This window comes from Sorex fumeus, unplaced genomic scaffold (assembly GCF_029834395.1).
Source record: "Sorex fumeus unplaced genomic scaffold, SorFum_2.1 ptg000095l, whole genome shotgun sequence".
NCBI lineage: Eukaryota > Metazoa > Chordata > Mammalia > Eulipotyphla > Soricidae > Sorex > Sorex fumeus.
In genome coordinates this window covers 16,459,054-16,480,868 of record NW_026606152.1, presented here as the reverse complement: position 1 = coordinate 16,480,868, position 21,815 = coordinate 16,459,054, and the positions used below count along the sequence as shown (strand labels likewise).

The 21,815-nt window shown below is 39.2% G+C and overlaps 1 pseudogene; it reads right to left on the bottom strand.

Moving 5' to 3' along the window:
• Nucleotides 1–1,609: 1,609 nt before the first annotated feature.
• On the bottom strand, nucleotides 1,610–1,708 carry LOC130041018 (uncharacterized; annotated as a pseudogene).
• Nucleotides 1,709–21,815: the final 20,107 nt, after the last annotated feature.

Genomic DNA, 21,815 nt, shown 5'->3' with positions numbered 1-21,815 from the left:
CAAATGCTTTATCTACATCTATTGATATGATCATATGACTTTTATCTTTATTGTATTGAGATGGTGTATTCTGTTGATTGACTAGAGAATGTTAAGCCATCCTTGCATCCCCAAAATAAACCTACTTGGTCATAGTGTGTGATCTTTTGTTGAGTTTCTGGATTCTCTTTGCTGGTATTTTCTTGAGAATCTGTGTATCTGTATTCATCAAGGAAATAGGTCTGTAATTTTCTTTTTTGTGGTGTCTGTCTGATTTGAGTATTAGGGTGATCTTCGCCTCATAGAAACTATTTGGGAGTATTTATGATTCTTCAATTTCCTGGAAAATCTTGAAAAATGTTGGCAGCATTTCCTCTTTAAAGGTTTGAAATATTTCACTATTGAATCCATCCATCTGGGCCAGGGATTCTGTTTGGGGGGATACTTTTGACCATCATTTCAATTTCCTTGGAAGTGATCGGTTCAAGTATTCCAAATCTTCTTGGTTCAGCCTTGGGAGGTAATTGGAATCCAAAAATTTATCAATTTATTCAAGATTCTCTCATTTACTGCTGCAAAGATTCTCACTATAATCTCTGATGATCCTATGGATTTCTGTAGTTTCTATTAGGATATGCCCCTTTGCATTTCTGATTCGATTTATTAGAATTCTTTCTCTTTGTTTCTTTGAGAGGCTTCTCGTGGTTTATTGATCTTATTTATTTTCTCAAAGAACCAGCTTTAGCTCTTATTGGTCTTTTGGATTGTATTTTGGGATTCTAGCTCATTGATGTCTGGTAAAAGTTTTATTATTTTGTTCCTCCAGCCTAGTTTGGACTACTTTTGTTGGGCATTTTCCAAAATCTTGAGCTCTAATTTATTCATGTAGGCCCTTTCTTTCTTCCTGATGAATTCTGGCAGAGCTATACTCTTTCCTCTTAACACTGCTTTTGCTGTGTCCCACAAGTTCTGGTAGCTCGTGTCTTCATTCTCATTTGTTTCTGGAAACTTTTTATTTCCTCTTTGATTTCTTCTCTAAGCCTACGGTTGCTCATTACTTCCCTTAAAGGAAATATTTCCTTGCTGAGCTTTAGTGTGTTTGATCTATTGAGAAGTGACAAAGTAGTGTTGAAATCTCCAACTAGTATTGTGTTGCTCTCAGTGTTTTTCTTTAAGTCTATTAGAAGTTATTTTTAAGTATTTTGCTGGTCTGTCATGAGGAGCATATACAGTGAGGAGGGTGAGTTCTTTCTGATGTACAGATCCCATGATCATGAAGAAATGACCTTCACTGTCTCTTATAACCTATAGCCTGAAGCCCATGTGGTCTGATACTAGTATGGCCACTCCAGCTTTGTGGAGGTGTTCTTTTTTTTTGAAGAATTGTTTTCCAGCCTTTGACTTTGAGCCCATGGTTGCTTTGATTGTTCAGAAGTGTTTCTTCAGGCAGCAGAATGTTGGGTTCAGTTTTCGAATTCATCTTCCCATTCTGTGCCTCTGAATTGGCACATTTAGTCCACTGACATTGAGGAGATTGTTGTGATGGGGATTTGTGCTATCTTTATGTAGAATTTTTGTACTTGTGAGGATTGTCTTAGCTTAAAGTAGCCCTGTTAATTCTTCTTGCAACAAAAATATGGATCACTTTACAAGTTTGCATGTCATCTCTGTGCAAGGACCATGCTAATCTCTGTATCATTTCAATTTTAGTATATATGTTACCAAACATAGTAGGAGTTAATTTTTCCATATTTTTCTCTTCTTATTACTTTGAGTGTTGTCCTTACTCACTCCTATGGCAGACAGTGATTCCAAATCAAGGAATGTATTTCAAAGCAGCTTGAATAGATAGATTTAGAACTTTAATGTCCCAGAAAGAAAAATATGGTTTTTACCATATTATCTTTTACCATACCCAAGGCATCAGTTTTACAAAATAATTCTTTGGGTAATGGTATATGAGTCTTGTTTAATGCCCTTCCCTGAAACCTTCATTAAGACCATTAAACTAGAGCCTTTTGCTGTTCTCACCTCAGTCCCGTGTACATCTCCAGGAAAAGGTGGATGGTGTTGTCTGCAATTTGACCACCTTGAATGTAAGTAGGATTTTTCTCCTGAAGGAAGAGGTGAGGAGAATATTGATGATTTCATTCCACCTTATTACAAGTACAACTTGAATGGAAGGTGAGACTCATGAGGCTCCTGTAAAGGACAGAAAAAAGGGTCTCAGTGAAGTTTAATGGCCAACACACATTAACAACACAGATGACTCAAAGTAGCCTGTGTGCATCTTTGTGTATAGTGAGTTTCATATCTACTGAGAGTGATTCTCAGTCATGACACACAGGCAAAACAGACCTGTATTTAAAAATCTAGTTCTCTGAGCAGAGTGGGGTCTCTGAGGTGATTGAACAAGTGTATAGTAATTTATTTCTAAGCACGTAAGTACTTTTCGATCTAAAATTAATTCCAAATATGTCTAAAACGACAGTCTCCTGACCCTGCAGCTGGCTTTCCTCACCGGGGCCCCTTGGAGGGGGAGGGGTGAGTTTCCCTCACTGCCCTGAGTAGAGCCCCGGCAGCTGAAGACATCTGCAACCAGCCATAGGTAGGCTTAAGACCACTCTCCCCAAGCTTCAAGGAGCCTCATGCATGAAGGAACTGGAAGCAGAAACTGTGTAAACACACAAAAAATAAAAGGCTGGCGGTCAGGCCGTTTCCCCACTCCACGGAGGTCGATGGCGATGGTCAGGACATGGAAGGAAATGGGGTTCAGGCTGGTTGGTCTTAGCAGCGGGTTATTTCATGGAAGAGATGTATGTCATGGAGGCCACAGGAATCCTCAAGCACATGAGCGCACTGAGAGCCCTGAAGATCCCCTTATATAGATCATAGAACCTCTAAAAGGCGCATTACAGTGATGTCATCAAAAGGAGTTACAGAAAGAATGTTGAGGCAGCAAACCATACATTGTTTCTTTACATCCACATTGTTTCCTTACATCAGCAGGCCAGTAATAATGGCCTCCAGAAAGAAGATACAATGCCAAACTGAAACCTTTCACAAGCACTTTCACAAGCTGCAACCACCTTGATTTGCATCCCAAAGACCAGCCTGGCTAGAGCTGGGAATCTATATCCCAAAGATCAGTCCTGGCTAGCACCTGAGATCTGCAGGTCTAAGACCAGCTAGGCTTCTGAGAGAAAAGGAAAACTGTCTCAATATACTGAAATCATTTACTGAAGGCAGTTTGAAGGGGAGAAAGCAGTCTCATCCAAACTAGTCAGGACACACAAGAAAACAGCTTCTAGGAGGTGTTTCTCCTCTCCTTGTCCAACCAACATATAAGCATATATAATATTAACCATTTTGTATGAACACAGTAAGAAATACATTGAGCTTATAGAATTGCTCTCCTAGGGACATCTCGATCTCAGACTGCAGTGCTCAGGCCAGATATCTTTCCTATTCCTAGCAGGAGGGCCCTAGTGTTGTCGTTACTTTTGGATCATGACATCATTTGCCTATGATCAACCTCTTAACTTATAATTAAGATTTGTGGCACCTTGGCCTGGCCCATCGCGATGACAGGGTAGGACATAACTTACCGGCTTGCCCTGGTTCCATCCAGTCCCATGTCGGGACCCTGCCCTTGGGGTGCTAGGAAGTGAGGGCAACTGAGGCTTAAGTTGAGAAGGCAGAAGCCCAGGAGTGAATAATATTCAAAGCCAATCAATTCCTAAGTTACAAAGCATATTAATTAATTGTCTTCCTGTATCTATACAAAAGGACATTGCATTAAGGTAAACTGCTCAAAAGACATAAGGAGAGGAGGAAGGCAATATTAACTTGCAGTACAGCTTCAGTGTCTAAGAAGGATGAGACCTTACAAATTGGTTGGGGAAGAGAGCATCGAAGTGGTTACAGACAGACAAAGTAATGGGAGTGTCTCGGGAGCACTGTGACGGGTGCAATTTGATAAACCTAAGCTCCGTGTACTCCAACAGAACCCAGGTGTGCGGGACCGGGGGATGAGATCTCCAAGGCTGCTCAGATCAAGACTGGGCCGTCTCCATCCAGATGCCCCATCTTCTAGTAGCTAAATGTTACAACCACGAACTGCCCCTGGAGCCATGTAATCCCATCAATGGCCAAGATCCAGAGACTGGATATTGTTGATAAGATAACAACTCTTAGTGTCCAGTTCTCACTATCAGAGAACCTGGTAGGCTTCTGCGAGTATCTTGCCGGCATGGCAGAGTCTGTGTTTCTGGTCACTGTTTCTTTTGAAGTACAGAAGCTATGTAATTTAAGATAGTCCCCTTTGTTTATCTCTGTTTCCAGTTGCTTGGCAAGTGGTGTGTTATCTTAGAAGATACCTTTTGCTTCAATGTCGTGGAGGGATTTGCCGACCTTGTCTTCAATGTACCTGAGGGTTTCTGGTCTGATTTTGAGGTCTTTGACCCATTTTTATCTGACTTTTGTGCTTGGTGTTAGGTAGAGGTCTGAGCCATTTTTTTTTTTTTTTGCATGTAGCTGTCCAGGTTTTTTTGCACCGTTTGTTAAAGAGGACTCTCTTGCTCCACTTCACATTTCTTGCTCTCTTATCAAAGATTAGATGATTGTATATTTGAGGGTGTGTGTCAGTATATTCAATCCTTTTCCAGTGGTCTGCGGCTCTGCCTTTGTTCTAGTACCATGGTATTCTCATTATTATCACTTCATAGTAGAGTTTGAGGTTGGGGAAGGTGATGCCTCCATCGTCTTTTCCCCAAGAATTGCTTTAGTTATTAGTGGGCGTTTGTTGTTCCATATGAATATCAGGAGTGCTAGATCAATTTCTTTGAAGAATGTCATGGGTATCTTTTTAGGGATCACATTGAATTTGTACAATGCTTTGGGGAGTATTGCCATTTTGACAATGTTAATTCTCCCATTCCTTAAGCAGGAGATATGTTTCCATTTCCTCATGTCCTTTTTTATTTCCTGTTGTATAGGTCCTTTACCTCCTTCGTTAAGCAGATTCCAAGGTTCTTGATTTTTCTGAGGGACGATTGTGAATGGAATTGCTTTTTCATGTCACTTTCTTCTCTCTCATAATTTGCATATAAAAAAGCCATAGACTTTTGGGTATTGGTTTTATAACCTGCAATTTTACTATGAAAGTCTATTGTTTCTAGAAGCTTTTTTGATAGAGGTTTTAGTATTCTTTAAATAGAGTATTATATCTGCTGTGAATAGTGAGAGCTTATTTCTACCGTTCATACATAAAAAACCCTTAATATCTTTTTCTTACCTTATTTCTATTGCAAGTACTTCCAGTACCACCTTGAACAGAAGTGCCAAAATGAACTTTTACGTAGCACTTTCTGTCTGTAAATTTCTATGCTAAGAAGAGTGGAATATACAGTGATATCTTAGTATATTACAAGTAAATTATGAAGACAGATACTATAAAAGAATTTCTTTGTATTAATTTCCAAAATGTGTAGCTTTTATTAAATATATTAAGAATTTATCTTAGATCTTGATTATATCCTGAAGATTATTTCCTTGTTAGAAGTTACCCTTCTAAAATGCAATAAAGTGACACATTTTAAAAATGTTGATTATTCGCTCATTAATTCAATGAATCTGTGTTAGTCTGGTGGTACAAGGCCTCCAGGAAGTCAACCTGTACCCTCAGGTGAGTGCATCAACCGTCTGATGGTGTCTTCATGCTTCCTGATAGCCTCAAATGGCCACTGTGCCTCTGGCTGGATCCCAACACCTCTGGACTAAGTTTCCCAAGAAATTAAACTCCCAAAAGATATGTGGGAGCCATGTTCACAAACCACCCCTGACTCAGCTATACAAGCTAATGGATTGGTCTTGTTTCAGAGACCCATAAACAAATCTTGAAAGAGATCAAAAGCCACAATTAACCTTGGACCTGCAAAAGGCTGAACACACTAGGGTAAATCGGAGGGAGACAGGTTAGGTGGGTGCTCATCCAACCAGAACCCAGTGCAGCCACTTGCTCCCACAATCGAAAATCGCCACCATGCCCTCGTCTGGTTTCCACCGTCTCAGTATGGCTCTCACTGAAATATAAGAGCTGAAAATTTGGATATACGGGTTTTGTGACTGAAATCACCAGGCTTTCTCTGGGTCACGATGGGCATCCCACCACCACTGCCCTGTATTATGGAAGCCTCAGCAGTCATTTGCATACCTCAAAGCTTCTCCAGCCTTAGCTTCCTGATAAAAATACTAAATTCCTTGAACAAACATGATGACCTCTTAGTACCTGTACGAGACCCATGATGCACAAAATAAAAAGGAGACAGAGAGAAAGAATTAAAGATCCTGCCATAGAGACAGGCTGGGTGTGGGGGTATGGTGTTGGGGGATGGTTTTAGGGAACCAGGAACATTGGTGGTGGGAAATGTACACTAGTGGAGGGATGGATGTTGGATCATTGTATGACTGGAAGCAAATTATGAATAGATTTGTAAAGGTCTATCTCACAGATATTCAATAAAACATTAAAAATATATATCCTTCATTTGTACCTCAGAATACTGATACAAGTGTAAAACCCAGCATATCTATTTTTGTGTTCTCTGTAGGAAAATAACGTTAACTCACCTATGTGCCAATAGCTTGAAGAATGCTAAACCCAAAGATACATCAATGACTGTCTTTGGCATGAATATTGTAATTGCAGCTATGTTATGTTTTAGAATCAGTTCATGGACAAGAAATCAAGAGAAGCAAGTGGCATAGAGCATCAGTGTTGAATGAATACATAATGTTTGAGGAGCTTGCAAGGGAGACTAAAGATTTGGCATGAGAAGCGGGAAGAAACAGAAGAGTGAAGTACTAATAAGTATCATGAGAAAAATGCAAGGGAGGACATTTCCTGGCAAGTGTCACACTCTCTTGAGCTTTTGGTGAGGATAAGTATTACAAAGTATCTTTCCCATTTAGTGGTAAAAAGGTAATTTTGATGGGTGCATTTAAAAATTACTTTAAAAATTAGAATCACCAAGAGGTACACAGTTACAAAGTTGCTCATAATTGAGTTTCAGTCATATAATGTTCTAGCACCCTTCCAGTATAATGGGGGCATTTTTGAAGGAATATCCCTGGTGGGAAGACTAGGGCATCTGAATCGTAACACATTTCACCAAATATATGATCTCTTCTCACATTATATACCCTTTCTCCCCTGCTTCTTTGATTTATCTTTTCATGCAATATTTCCTTGTGAACCTCACCTCAAGTGAGGGTCCCTATTTAACACAAGTACAAGTTTCTGGGGCATTACATATTTTTTGGTTGCTGGGAGAGTCTCTAAAGCAATGTTCAGGAGGTGTGGGGGCCCAACAGGCAATTCTCAGAAAACGTAGCCATGGTGCTTGGGGTCCTCCTATGCTGTACAGCCTTTGATACTCTGGCAATCAGGTGGTGCAGGGAGTCAAATTGAGTGCATGTGAGACAAGTTCCATAAGCACTACACTATCTCCTGCGGCCCTGGGTATCAGATTGATGCCAGCATTCAAGGTCCTCCCTTTTGTCAGAAAGCAGAAACTCATGCAGGAGAAAGTGGAAGAGACCTTAGGGTTTAGCTAGGTTGACTGAGTAGATGGTGGTAGCATTAAGATTAGAACATAAAGTAAAAATAAAACCAGAGAAAGATCTAACAATAGTAAAGAGGGCTTTAGTACTCAAAAAGTTTAGAAACAGGAACATTGGCAAGTAGTTTTAAAAAGTATCCAGGAGAGAATATAGTATTGTGAGTGAACGAATCTACTCTATGGATTAATCTCATCCTTGAAATGGAAAAGGACAATATGTTACAGTTACAATTTTACAAATAAGATATATACCATCAATTTCTGCTGTGTTCCTATGCTTTACCAAGTATTATTCCAATTTTATATTTACTTTAATGATTAAAACAGTATTTGCCAACATTAAACTTTTAATGAAATGTATTATTATAAATTTTTTTTAAAAATTTATTAAAAATGTTTTATTAAAATGTTATTTACAAAAGATACATATGGGCCAAAGAGTAGTTCAGTATGTAGAGGGTGTTTACTGTGTATGCAGCTAATCTGAGTTCAATCCCCAGAGCCCTGAGGCTGCCAGAGGAATCTCTGTATAGAAAGTCAGAAGTGAGCCCGGAGCACATATGGGTGCGCTCCATTCCCCACAAAAATAAGAAAAGAAAAACATATAACTGATCCTTGAGTAACATAGAGGTTAGAGGTGCTAATTCCTATATAATTTTTGAAAGCCCCAAATTTAATAGATAGTCTGCTGTTGACCAAGAAGATGGTTTTTTAATAGTATTTACTCACATTGTCTGCAAGTAGTGCTATGTGTTGCCCATAAATCTGTAAATTTTGATACATTTTTAAAAAATTATAATGGATTTTATAATGGACTTTATAATGAATTTGTATTTTATAGTAATAAGTGATAAATTGTATTTCTGTTTTTGTGGGGTATTTGAGCCATAGTATGTGGTGCTTGGGACTTCTGACTCTGTGCTCAAGGGTCATTCCTGGTGGTGCCAGTCATTAATTTCGGTTGACTGTGTGCATGGTAAGTGCTTTAACCCCTCTACTAAGTCTTGGAGCCAATCAAATAAATTATCTGCATATATTTTATACATGCATGGAATACTTTTTCTTAGATTTTTTGATATTTCTAGGATATATTGATCATCTTTAATTATTTCACATCAATACCAATCTCCAAAAAAGTTTCAAAATATAACTATTGACAAAAAATCGTATAGAAGTCCAAATTTGTATTGTTCATGGGATAACTATATTAAAAAGAAAAAAGAACCACAATAAACATACAAGTAAAATGAAGGTACATTTCTTTGGAGTCTTTCAATTATGTATTTATATTAGTATATATACAAGTATAATCTTTAAAAAATAAATATCACTTACTATAACATTTTATTGAGTTTTTTATAATTGTAATGTTTTACTGCTAAGATGATATTGTTGTGAACATTTATATCTATTTGTCTACTTTTCTGATTGTTTACTTAAGATCTGGTATAAAAAGCTTACTTACTAGGGCTGGAGCAATAGCACAGCTGGTAGGACGTTTACCTTGCAATTGGCCGACCTGGGTTCAATTCCCAGCATCCCATATGTTCGCCTGAGCAACACAAGGGGTAATTCCTGAGTGCAGAGCCAGGAGTAACCCCTGTGCATAGCCAGGTGTGACCCAAAAAGAAAAAAAAAAAGCTTACTTACTTATGACTGGGTATGTTGCTCAGGGCTAAAGCACTTGGCTTGCAATTATGAAATTTTGGGTTCTATTCCTCGCACTCAATGGAACGACCATCTCCGAATGTAACAGCTATGTGTACCTAGGTCGAGAGGTCAACATGACAAATGACCTGGCACCCGAGCTGCAAAGGAGGAAGAGAGTGGCTTGGAATGCCTTCAAGAACGTCGAAGAAATAGCTAAGAGGACGAAGAACCTCCGGCTCCGGGCACATCTCTTTGATTCCACTGTTCTTCCTGCATTAACATATGCCTCAGAGACCTGGGCCCTATGCAAACAAGATGAGAACGCCATTCAGGTCTCCCAAAGAAGAATAGAAAGAGCTATGCTTGGAATATCATGTTTCACTCAAATGAGAGAACGAATCCGGAGTTCTGACATCTGCCGACAATCAAGGATCAGGGACGCTGTCTCATTTGCCAAGGTGTCGAAAATCAGATGGGCTGGTCACGTAATAAGATTTAAAGACGACCATTGGACTAGAGCTGTTACTGATTGGATTCCACAGGATGTCAAAAGACCGCGTGGCCGCCCACCTACCAGATGGTCAGACTTCTTCGTCAAGATCATGAACGATCGGTTTGAGGCCCTTCACGTTCCCGGACCGAACAGATGCCATTGGGCTACACTAGCACGCGACAGGGACAAATGGAGACGTTACTGGCGCCCGCTCGAGCAAATCGACAACTAACGGGAAGTTAAGTGATTAAGTGATTCCTCGCACTATAGAAACAAAACCAAAATATCTAAGTGTGGTTGAAAATATATCTCAGTGCTAAAATATTTGCTTCACATTTGTGAGGTTATGGGTTTGATCCCTGAATTTCCATATACGCACAAAAAAGCTAATTTACTTAAAGAATATTAAACTGCTTAAAACTAAGTATATATTGCCATACTATTATACAGATTTAATTCTCAATAAAATAACTTGAAAAGGTCTATTTTTATCATCTTTGTTAGGAAAAGATGTTATCTGATTTTTAAATGTTTGTAATTTGGGGGCACATTTTAATTTGTCATTTTAATTTGTGCTCTTTGTCTTTAAGTGAGCTGGAAAATTGCTCTTGTGTTTACAAGTCATTTACACTTCTTTCAATATAGATTATATGATCATAATTTATGCTTATTTTTTCTATACAATTTTAATAGCTAAATACTGATTTATTTCACAGCACTAATTTATTAAAAACATTCATCTTTTGCCTCTCATATTAATTGACATTACTTGTATGTTTTGCTTGTTTTTTGATCATTTAATTTACTTTTTACTTTTCTTTCAGATTGTAAGATTTTCACAGAAATGAGCATATGTTTTTCTTTATCTTCTACAGTTTTAAACTGAGAACAACTGTTTGTTTTGTAAAATAAGATACCTGTGCATTTACAATTTCTTCTCATTATTTTTACATTTTAACACATCTCAATTCATCTACAACTTATCATAGTAAGTGTTGTCATATTGAAAGAAACCACCCTTTTTTTCAATCATAGCACTGTAGCACTATCCTCCCGTGGTTCGTCCATTTGCTGGAGCGGGCACCAGTAACATCTTATAACACATTGTGAGACTTGTTGTTACTGGTTTTGGCCTATCGAATACGTCATGGGTATCTTGCCAGGTTTTTGCTATGAGGGCGAGATATTCTGGGTAGCTTGCCCGGCAGAGGAATCGGAATCAGGGTTGGCCTTCTGCAAGGCAAATGCCGTACCCGCTGTGCTGTAAACGTTATATAAAATATAATAGTAATACCGAATGTTGTTTCTTTAACAGTGCAATAAAATGATTATTTAGTAATTTTCTTGATTTATTAATGAAATATGTAAGCTCTTGAGTATAATGGGAGTAGTTTTCTAACACAATAGTCTGAGGAAGTTGAAACTGTTATAACTGTCTTGCAGGATTCCATCTCCCTAGCATGCTTCATTCTACTCCTCTCTCTATCCAATACGGTCTTCTTCTTCCTGGGAATCTGACCTCCTGATTGGCTAGGCTCTACCTTTAACTGCCTATTTTATGACATCATTCTCCCACCAAACCAAACACCAATTGGTCGAATGTTGGGGTTCCCATGCGGTTGTTTGTAAACAAATTTGAATTATCCTGGCAAGTGACCAGTGACAAATGACCAATCAACATTCACCAGTCATCTGTACTGGACACTTGTGGTCTTTAGCGCTTCAGTATTCAGACATACTCTCGTACCATCTCCTCTTCTCGTCTACCTTTCATCGGTATTTCCTCTTCTCTGACCATGTCAGGTAAGGAATAATACTTTTCAAAGCTTTTCATTAGATTTATCATCACTAAACTTAAAAGAAGTCTAGTAAAACCAGTACGTAGTAATGAAAGAAAGTGTTCAAGTAGAATTTTTTAAGTCTCATTTTAGCTTGACTTTGATATTTGCTGTGTGATTTTAGACATTGGCTTTCTTTCTCTCACATACAAACTGTTTTTCCTCATTGATTACTTTATATTTTAGACGTATTTACGAGCTCAAATACAAACATATATATATGTTGATTCTCTGTGTTTCTTTTTCCTTTTAATCGTGTATTTTATAAAATATCCGTTGACAAAAGTAAATCAGAGACAGTATTTTTACAGAAACAGAAAATGTAGATGCTGTGGAAACCTGTTAATATATACCCGCATGGTTTCTCTGTAATGGTCTCTCCTCTTGTAATTATACTTCAGTATTTTAAATATAGTGCTATTACACAGTAATAATCATTTATCTTTGAGTTTTCCATTTAAACCAGGTAATAAGAAAATTTGGGGCATGGGGAAGGTGTGGAGTGCTGAGTGGTAGGGAGGCAAGCCCTCTAAGGTAAGAAAGTTTGGGATCACTTTCATCAAACATTGACCAATCAAAACCAAGACTATAGGAGGGAGAATAAAATAGGTAAGAAAGAAAGAAAGAATTTGGATGGCAATTATCAAGGAAGGGGAAACAGTCTGGATTGAATGTTGAAAAAAACCAAGGATTTAAAATCAAAAAAGAAATAATATATGTTAAATAAAGTAAGGTAAAGGTAAAGGCCCTCCTGTTGATCGTCGATTTGCTCAAGCGGGCCCAGTAACATCTCCATTGGAGACTTTGTTGTTTCTGTGTCTGGCATATCGAATACTCTCGGTAGCTTACCGGGCTCCCCGAGAGGGGCGGAGGAATCGAACGCGAGTTGGCCATGTTGGCCGCTTCTAAGGCGAACGCCCTACCCGCTGTGCTATCGCTCCTGCCCTTATGCTGAGGTAAATACACTGAGAGCAAGTCAAAGCAATTTACTTCAATAAATGCCAGGACTAGAAAGTATACTATTCCTTGAGTAGGGTAACAGTAGGAAAACCAGTATATCAGAAAGCCATCCTTGGTGACTTTTTTCCTTATTATCTTTTAGAACACAGTACTTGGTACTTGACAATTTGGAATATGAACATGCTTCAAAAATGATGCATCCCATAAATAGCTAATAGTGGTTATCTAGGTGGGTGGAAGAAATAGAATCTTCAATGTTTTTATGACGTTCCAGTTTTTAAGTACATGTACGCGTTGCCTGTTGAAATTTAAAATGTGGTATATTCTAACTTGATTCAGGAGATTTGATTCATTTGTGTGGTAAGTAGGTTCCAGGTTAAAGCTGCTTGTCATCTTTACAAATATTATTTCATGTGATTTTTTCTTCCTAACATGAGAGTATTTTGATAATAGTCAACTTCTGTTTTTAGATCCTAAGAGGAAATAGGAAAATCAAGTCTCACATGTCGAATTACAGGTTTTTGTCTTATTTCTTAATTTTGATTGTTCCTACATTAAAAATATTTAATGGGATTTTGGTGCTCATTTACTAAACATTGAGAAGAACGTTTTCCAGGTTAATAAAGATAATTCTACACTAGGATTTGAAAGAAATTTGCAATATTTTGTGATCATTTTTATATGGTCTTTTCTGTTTGTGTGATAAACTGAAATCATATGCTAGGTTTAACACCTGTTGTTTGCTGTTTAATATTCAGAGGTATTGATGAGAATAATTTTTTGTAATTATGAAGTTTCTCTATTTTACTCATTTAAAAGATTTCTTACCTATGAAATATAATCAAGTTTATTCCTATTTTCTTTGTTTTATGTAGTTACTGGTAAATCATTTCTGTTTAATGGACTGGTAAAGTGTTCTCTCAAAAATCACCTTCTATTCCATTTCTTGGCTAGCAGTTTTTTCTAAAACAGAATACACTCTTCATATTGTATAAGTAAAAGACCCTCCCATTGATCATCAATTTGCTCGAGCGGGCCCAGTAACGTCTCCATTGGAGACTTTGTTGTTACTGTGTCTGGCATATCGAATACTCTAGGTAGGTTGCCGGGCTCTCCGAGAGGGGTGGAGGAATCGATGTGGAACAATTTTTTAATAAATTTATTGGACTGTTTTATTTGGTTTTGTTTGAGACCACATCCACAGTTATTAAGGGTTTACTCTTTGGTCTGCTCTCAATAACTTACTGTACTATACAGCTTGCTACATAGCCCAGATTTCATTGATATCTATATACTTCTTTTTTAGTTCTGTGATACATATTTTTCATGATGTTTTCTTTATACTTCCTCCTATGAAAACCCATGAAGTGGAAAAATTATATTTGTGTATGCATTATTATTCTTAGAGTTATTAGTTTATAAACAACTTAAGACACAGAATTTAAATAAAGTTTTCCTTCCAAAAACATTTCTTGGGAAAAACTCAAGTAGTCATTTTTGAAGTGGATCAAAAATCAGGGTAACCTTCAATGCATCAATAAGATTAAGTCATAAGTGAACCGTACTAGCACATATTCATTGCACAAGTCAAATGGAAACCTGATGATTACAATGGTAATAGTTGTAAAGACCCCAAATGCCTATATTAATGTAAGGTATCTTCCTAACCATTTCTGCATTGTAGTGATCATGCAGAGTTCTGGAAAAAATTCAACATGCTTAGGTTCCGTAACTTGGAAATTCATAAGGGACAGAGAGAGAGTACTGGAGGAGATAAGGCACTTGCCTTGTACACAGCCAATCTGGTTGGACCTCTGTCACTGCATACACTCTTCTGAATGTTGCAAGGGGTCACTCAGAGTGCAGAGCCAGAAAGAGCCCAAGATCACTGTCAGTTATTGGTCCAAACTATATTCCTTACCATGCCCAATAAAAATTATTGGAAAACATGAAGTCTCTTTGTCATTTCTGGCCCTCAGGTTTCTTCTTGTCCTGAGAATGTTACCCATTCTCTTAGACTTCCTAGTTTGGAAAAGCTTCCCTTATAGGAAATAACATATGAATCAATAGGAGAGCAAGCTACAGGCATTGTTAGGGTAAGGAGAAACTATCTGTAAGCAAGAAATCCAGGTACAGACAAGGTCACCTGGTGGCTCTACAGTTCTGTGTTCATTTGGGAGCACGATACCAAATACACAAAGTGCCAAAAGGTTCCAGACTTTGAATCACCCCAAATTGTTGGAATTTTGGAAACTCAGTTGACTGTTGGTACTAGAAGCATCTCGATGGATTAAATTTTAAGTTCATATTGTTCCTCTCAGCGTTGAAGGAGATTATTAGTCTCACAGATTTCTTTCATCACCCTCTTGTTCCTTACAGAAAATTTTCAAAATCCATCTGTATTGGGAACTATACATACTCTGCAGCTTTCCCTTCCCGTGGTGAACAATGCAGCTTCCCTAACAGGAAGTGTCTGCAACTACTCCAGAGTATCTGCTCCAGCTGGTAGTTCTGCTTGGCTCCTGCCCTCAGCCTCTAGCACCTCTTTCCAACCACTGATGGGTAGTGCCTATCTTTACCAACATTTCAGCACAACAATGCTACCTGGAGTTTTTCACCAGAGTCATATATCCACCTCAGCTTCTTCCGACCGGAGCGTTTTGGAATGGAATATTGCAGGAAGTGCTGAAGAGAAGTCTTCCATGGGAGACTTTTCTGTAACTGTCCTTGACCAAGACACCGCTGTCTCTTCCATGTCTAAGGCAGCTCGCTATGAGAGAATCCTGGATACCTATAATACGGTGTCTGTGTACCCATCACTTTCTGCCAGTCTTGTTGAGAAAACACCATATCAGGTTCCACATCAGAGTCAAAGCCTGTCACTTCCCTACCAGGAACAAAGCCAGGTGTATCACAATAATCAATGCAATCTGGAAACTCTCCTTTCTGGCCTGCAGTCCTATGACTCCTTGTCATACAAAGGCCAAAAACAAAGGTCCTCCCGTTGATCGTCGATTTGCTCGAGCGGGCCCAGTAATGTCTCCATTGGAGACTTTGTTGTTACTGTGTTTGGCATATCAAATACTCTTGGTAGCTTGCCGGGCTCTCCGAGAGGGGCGGAGGAATCGAACTCGAATCGGCCATGTTGGCTGCTTGTAAGGCGAACGCTCTACCGCTGTGCTATCGCTCCATACTCCATGTCATACACAGGACAAAATGGCTCTGCCCCCCACGCTTACAGCAACTCATCTAGAGAAATCGTTATTGTTCTGAAGAAGGTCCAGCCCCCAAATAACCAACCACCAGCCTCCTCCTCTGGAATCCACTTCTCTGTGTCTGCTCCACCCATCACAGAATCGAGTTATCAAGGTGAGTTAAACTGAGAGAAGGGAAAGAAAACTAAAAATTGGGGTCAAAAAAGAGGAAAACTGTCCATAGACAGTTGGTCTTTAAATACATTCAGGTTTTTAAGTTTATGAAATGAAGTTAATTAAACTCAGTTCATGTTTACTCCCCTCACCCATTTTATAGCATATTATTTTCACACTCAGCATAAGAGCTCCTAATGCACATTGGAAGGTATGATAGTATAATGGACAACTACGTTTCGTATAATGAACTTCAGGAGCACACAACAGAATGCAACATTTTTCCCAAGTTATTTCATTTATTTTTTAATTTTTATTAGTTAAACATCATGAGGCAGAGTTGCAGACTTACAAATTATTGTGCTTGCATTTCATTTATACAATGATGGAGAACCTATCTCTCCACCAGTGCCCATTCTCCACCACCACGGATACCAGTATTCCTGCCACCACCCATACCCCCCATCCCACCCAGCCTCTGTGGCAGGGTATGCCACATTTTTCACTGTTGTAGTTCAGCAGTCCTCCAGAATTACCACACTAAAAGTAAAATACATGTCTTAAACTAGTATTTTGTTATTTTCGTAAGAAGTTTCAGAACTCTTATTGTAATGGTACCACTTTAACTTTCCCTTCCATTAATGAGCAGCAAAGTTCTGAATACACTTGTGGTTTAGAGATTCTGTCTCAAATCATCAAACCTAGAATCTGTACTTCAGCACAAATATCATGCTGAAGGAGTGCTTCATTCATACTCTTATTCTATGATATTAACGTCCTTTAATTTTTCTATGAAAGTGAATAAATTGAGAGTACAATACATTACAATGCTAAGCTCTGTATGGCACTTATTAGTTTGAAAATCTCTATTATTATTTTTTATAAAAAAGCTTTTGTTTGGAGGACGTTGAATCTGTGTCATAGCCCGAAGTGCTCAGGAATTACTCCTGGGTCTGTGCTAGGGATCACTGCTGAAGATGCTTAGGAGATCATACGTGATACAAAAGATTAAACTGAGGTCAGCTGTGCGTAGGGCCAGTGCCTTACCAAATGTACTATCCCTCTGTCCAAGTCTCTTCTTTTTTAAGTTAGTTTACACAGAAACTCTTTCAAATACAAAGAAAACCAAAAAACAACAGCATCACATGACAAACAGTAAGAACTACAACAGTTACCTCCAATCCTCGAGCAAAGGGCCTGGTCCATTATCCGTAGAATACTCAGTAACAATGCTTTGCCTGTTGCTGGTAGGTGCACAGTTGTTGCAGCACTAGGTTTGTGGAGGGAATATCTCATTTTGCAGGGACTGACTTCTTCCTTGGTTCCTTTTTAGTGATAAATTTCCTGGGGATGGAGACTTCCCTGCATTCGCAACCTTCAGGTCAGACATTTGGTCTGACACAAATTTCCGAATTGCCCACATGTTGCAGTAGCAGGATTCAAAGACCTGAGAGTAATCCATCACCTGAGCTTGGGAAAGTTCCCATAATATCTCCAGCCCAAAGTAACCTGGCACTGACCCCAACTCCAACTCAAGAACAAATGGTTAAGAATTTTGATCAGATGAAAACTGGGCTTTCAAAACCTCTGGAGACCTACCAGATCCCAGTAGACGTAGATCAATGCAAAGACCTGCAGGTAATGAACACCACTGACACCATCACTCTAAGGCAGGTGCAAGAAAATTCAAGTGGAACCAAGGGGACCTCCCATGCAAAACGGAAGAACAAAAAGGAGGCTTCTGAACCTCTTGAGGGAGAACCCAAGGCCAAAATCCAGTCAAAAGTCCGAGAATGCTTGCTAGGGGGAGCGGGTATTTTTCATAATGCTGCAGTCAGTGATAGGTGTCCTGTGACCATGGCCAAAACTAACAGCAAACCTCAAAAAGCTGCATCCAGCAGGATCAGCAAGACAAAGAACAGGAGAAGATAAAAAAACACCAGAGAAAACTCTAAGAAAGCTAACGAGTGTAATCAGCCAGGGAACAAGGTCAAGGTAGAAGAAAAGCCCACCATTGGCAAGATGAAACACAAGAAAAGTCAAACTAATGTTTGCCATGATACTGTTAAAAAGCCCGCCGCTACCTAGGCATACACATGCTGGATTCTGTCAAAGCTTTTCATGCTCTGGGAAGAAGAGTGATCAAAAATCTGGAATCTCTTCCTCACAGGTCCTGAGTAGCTCAAAGAAGCCTACAGATGTCAAGCCACCCACAGCTGCCAAGCCATGGCTAGGTGCTGCACGGGATGGAAATGTCCTTGAGAAAACTCAGGTCAAAGCACAGAAACCAAATAGCAGTGCTGAAAAACGCTCATCTCCAACCCAGTCTGAGCTGCCACCTCCTGGGAAGGTCAAATTGGTACCTTTGCTGAATTCACAGAGACAGGGGGGGGGGGGGGATGGGGGGATGGGGGGGGGGATATTATCCATGGTGGTGGAAAATGGGCAAGAGTGGAGGGATGGTATCTGATCATTGTATAATCGAAACGCAAGCACAAAAAATTGTAAATTTACAACTGTAAAAAATAAATAAATAAATAAAGGAAAAAAATAAAAAGAAATTTAAAAAAAGATTAAAAAAAGAAACATCCCATAATAAATACTTTATCATTGCAAAAAAAATTGGTACCTTTGCCTTTTCTTACCATGGAGAGGCTGCAAGCTCGACCTGTTCTTCAGAGACGACAATCTGTGGCCTCACATCGTCCTGCTGCAGCTGACCCTGCCAAGCCTGGCTCTACCAATGCAGCTCAGCCAACTGCTGCTAATTCCTCCCGTTCAACCACTGCATTTTTGTCTGATTCTGCCAAAACTGCTCAGTCCATTTCAACCAAACCATCTCGACCAGGTTTGCATAACCCCAGTAGCCAGCCTATTCGTCACCCCGCAGCTTCAATACCTGCTCCCTACAAGACAGCAGCTGGCACATTTCTCCAGTGGGAGGCTCCTCCTGTCTCTGTGAACAAGCGGCAGTCGCCACCCAAACGTCAGAGTCACTTTCTCCTCCAAGACTTCCATTTCCAACCGATTCCATGGAGAAAGTCCAATGTTCCCGAGCCAGTCATGTCAAAGCCCATCACTAAAGAGCAGAGACCAGAGCGTGAGGCTATGAAAAGGAAGGTTCAGCAGGAGCGTGAGAACACTGCCAAGCACACCTCGTTGGGGGAAAGTGCAGTTCTTTATTGAGAGGGAAAAAGAGATGGACATCTCCCTCTACTATGGCTACTTAATGTGAGAGCTGGAATGGTAGGTTCCACTTTATGTACCAGATGGTGCCCTAGGCAAACACTGAAATGCCATACACCTTTTGTTTATTGTAATATATTTTTCAAATTAAATAGATGTATCATAGTTAATTGGTTGTTAATAAAAGTTCTGAATTTTGAGATGCTGTCCACTCTGGTTGATTTGGGAGTGGCTGGGGATTGACGGATGAGATGGGAAAGAATGGGAAGTTAGAGAGAGGAAAAAGGGGGAATAGGCAAGACTCCAAGAAATACAATCTTTGTCCAGGGTTATAAAGCCCATAAGAGGAGAAATTGCATGGACCTGAGGAAGAGTGGGGTAGGGTCAGAGGAAGAATATAGCTGAGAGGGCATTTGCTTTGCAAGCAAGAAGGACTCAGTTCATTTCTTGCAATCTTTTATGGTCCCCAGAGACCCACCTGATGTGAAACTTTAGCACCGAGCCAGGAGTAAGGCCAGAACACAGTCAAGCATGCCCCATCCCTGGTGTCCTCCAAAAAAAAATGGGAGAAATGGCACGGTCTGCGGTTTTCGGTTAAAAAAATAAATTTGGAATAGACTGAGGAAGGCAGATGAGTCTAATATGACCAGTAGAAAAGTTAAAATTCTTCCATGGAGACTGTGTTTACGCCTCATGGCACCTTTGGAAGATACCCAAATTTGAGACACATCACTAAAATGTTTGGGTGGTCTATCCATAAATGTATACTGGGGATGCGAACACTTACACTGGGGAATAAACCTACCAGATGAGTGATCAACGCCCTCAGAGTCATTCAAGGATGACTCTTAACAGTGACAAAGCCAAGAGAACAGTTGCAGCATGAAGCCTGAAGATCAGCTCCTGGGAGATGCAAAGATAAGTCACCATGTCCTCGGGCCCTTTGTTCAGCACCCCTAGCTGCACCATTTCACTTATTCCCAACAATATTCATAGTTTCTATCACGGTGACATTTTACTAGCTAGTTTCAACAATGAGATCCATTGCCGATTTAAGTCTTTGGATTTGTAAACTCCCCAAGGTAGCCAAGCCAGCATTCAGGAAATTTCTGGTGGCGGGAGCTCAAATTATATTAGCTTCAGTGGGCTGGTCTTTGGTCTTCCATGGTCCCTGGTGCCTGTAGGTTTCTCTAAACATCGCTTTAAACTGTAGCTCACACAAGATCCAGCTTTATAAATGGGCGTTGTGGCTGCATTGCGGTAGGTACCATACTAAAATATGTGTCCTATGTCACCACTCCCAAAGCAGTTGGTACCGGTTGACCTTGAGCCTGGAAGGTGATGGTGGAAAGAGATCACCCTAGGAGAGTTAATGGGGTGATGGATGGATGGAAAGGAAACAGGAAAGGTAGGGAACTGGAAATCTGGTAATCATCATGGGATAGTTGGTGGATTTTTTTCAAATACGTTAAAATATTTTTTGTAATTGAGATTCAAGACAAAATACGAAAATAAGATAGGTTCCAAAGAACAGGTTACATATAAGACCGATATAGTTGATATGGCTGGCATTCCTTCTGGGCTTTCAATCGTACCATTTACTAAATATGTTATTTTCACATCACTTTAGCTGTGGAGAGGAATGGTGAGAAACAAAATGCCACCGGAAAAGCAAACTGGATGACCACCTTCAATAAAATCCAGGTGGAAGGTGTTCAAATGGATCCCAAGTGCAAAGATACGTTAACAGGAACATATATTTAACTAACACTGCTCGGTACCAGTAACTACTTTGTTGAAAATGGGGGGAAATGATCACAGTTTCTGACTGACCTGAGACTGACCAGTTAATAGATTTTCCCAGGCAAGGGTAGTTGACTGGCTGGGAACAGAAAAACGTGAAACGTGTTTTGCTACCTTTAACGGAAGGCTGGAGGGAATTGATCCCAATAATCTCTCAAAACTAACAAGCTTCAACTCTCTTGAAGTAATGTTGTATTCACTGAGGAAAAAATGTTGGGAGAAAAGTCTGAAATGATGGGAAAAGAGACAGTAAGTGTAAAAGGAAAGGCTTGAAATTGGGGTTCCTCTGAAAACAAAGCTTGAAACAAGATCTGGTAGGAACATGATTTACTGGAAATGGGATCTGAGGAGGAAAAGAGTGATATCAGGGATGTGAACAAGGAAAATCCAAGTTAACAAAGACTTATCTAGCTGACTACCCCATGGGCAACATGGTTCCAAGACTACCAGAACTTACCAAGTAATTTACTTTAATTTTCTTTCTTTTATATGGTCAATTACAACATGTATTCTTAGCCTTTTTCAAACACAATTTGGAGTATTCATTTCTTTCTCAATATTCTGTTCATTTGTGTAAGCATTTTAAATAACTGCTGGATAACAGAATTATTTGATCAGACTTATTTTTTACTTTAATGTTTAGTTGAGATTACTGAAAACTAGGTCTAAAGTGAAGTTTGTCTTGATTGGTACAAGTAGAATTGGGAGGACTAATTATGGAATTAGACATTTTAGGGTACGACATTCAGTTCCTAATAATACTAGAAAAGGACAGTGTCCCAAATAAACTATTGAAAAAGATATTCATCTCTATTTCAACTGTAAATTCAGCATTTTCTATATTAAATTAAAAATGAATTAATATTCCTGTATTTGGTCTTTTAAAGACATTCCAGGTTGGTTAAGGAAACTAAAA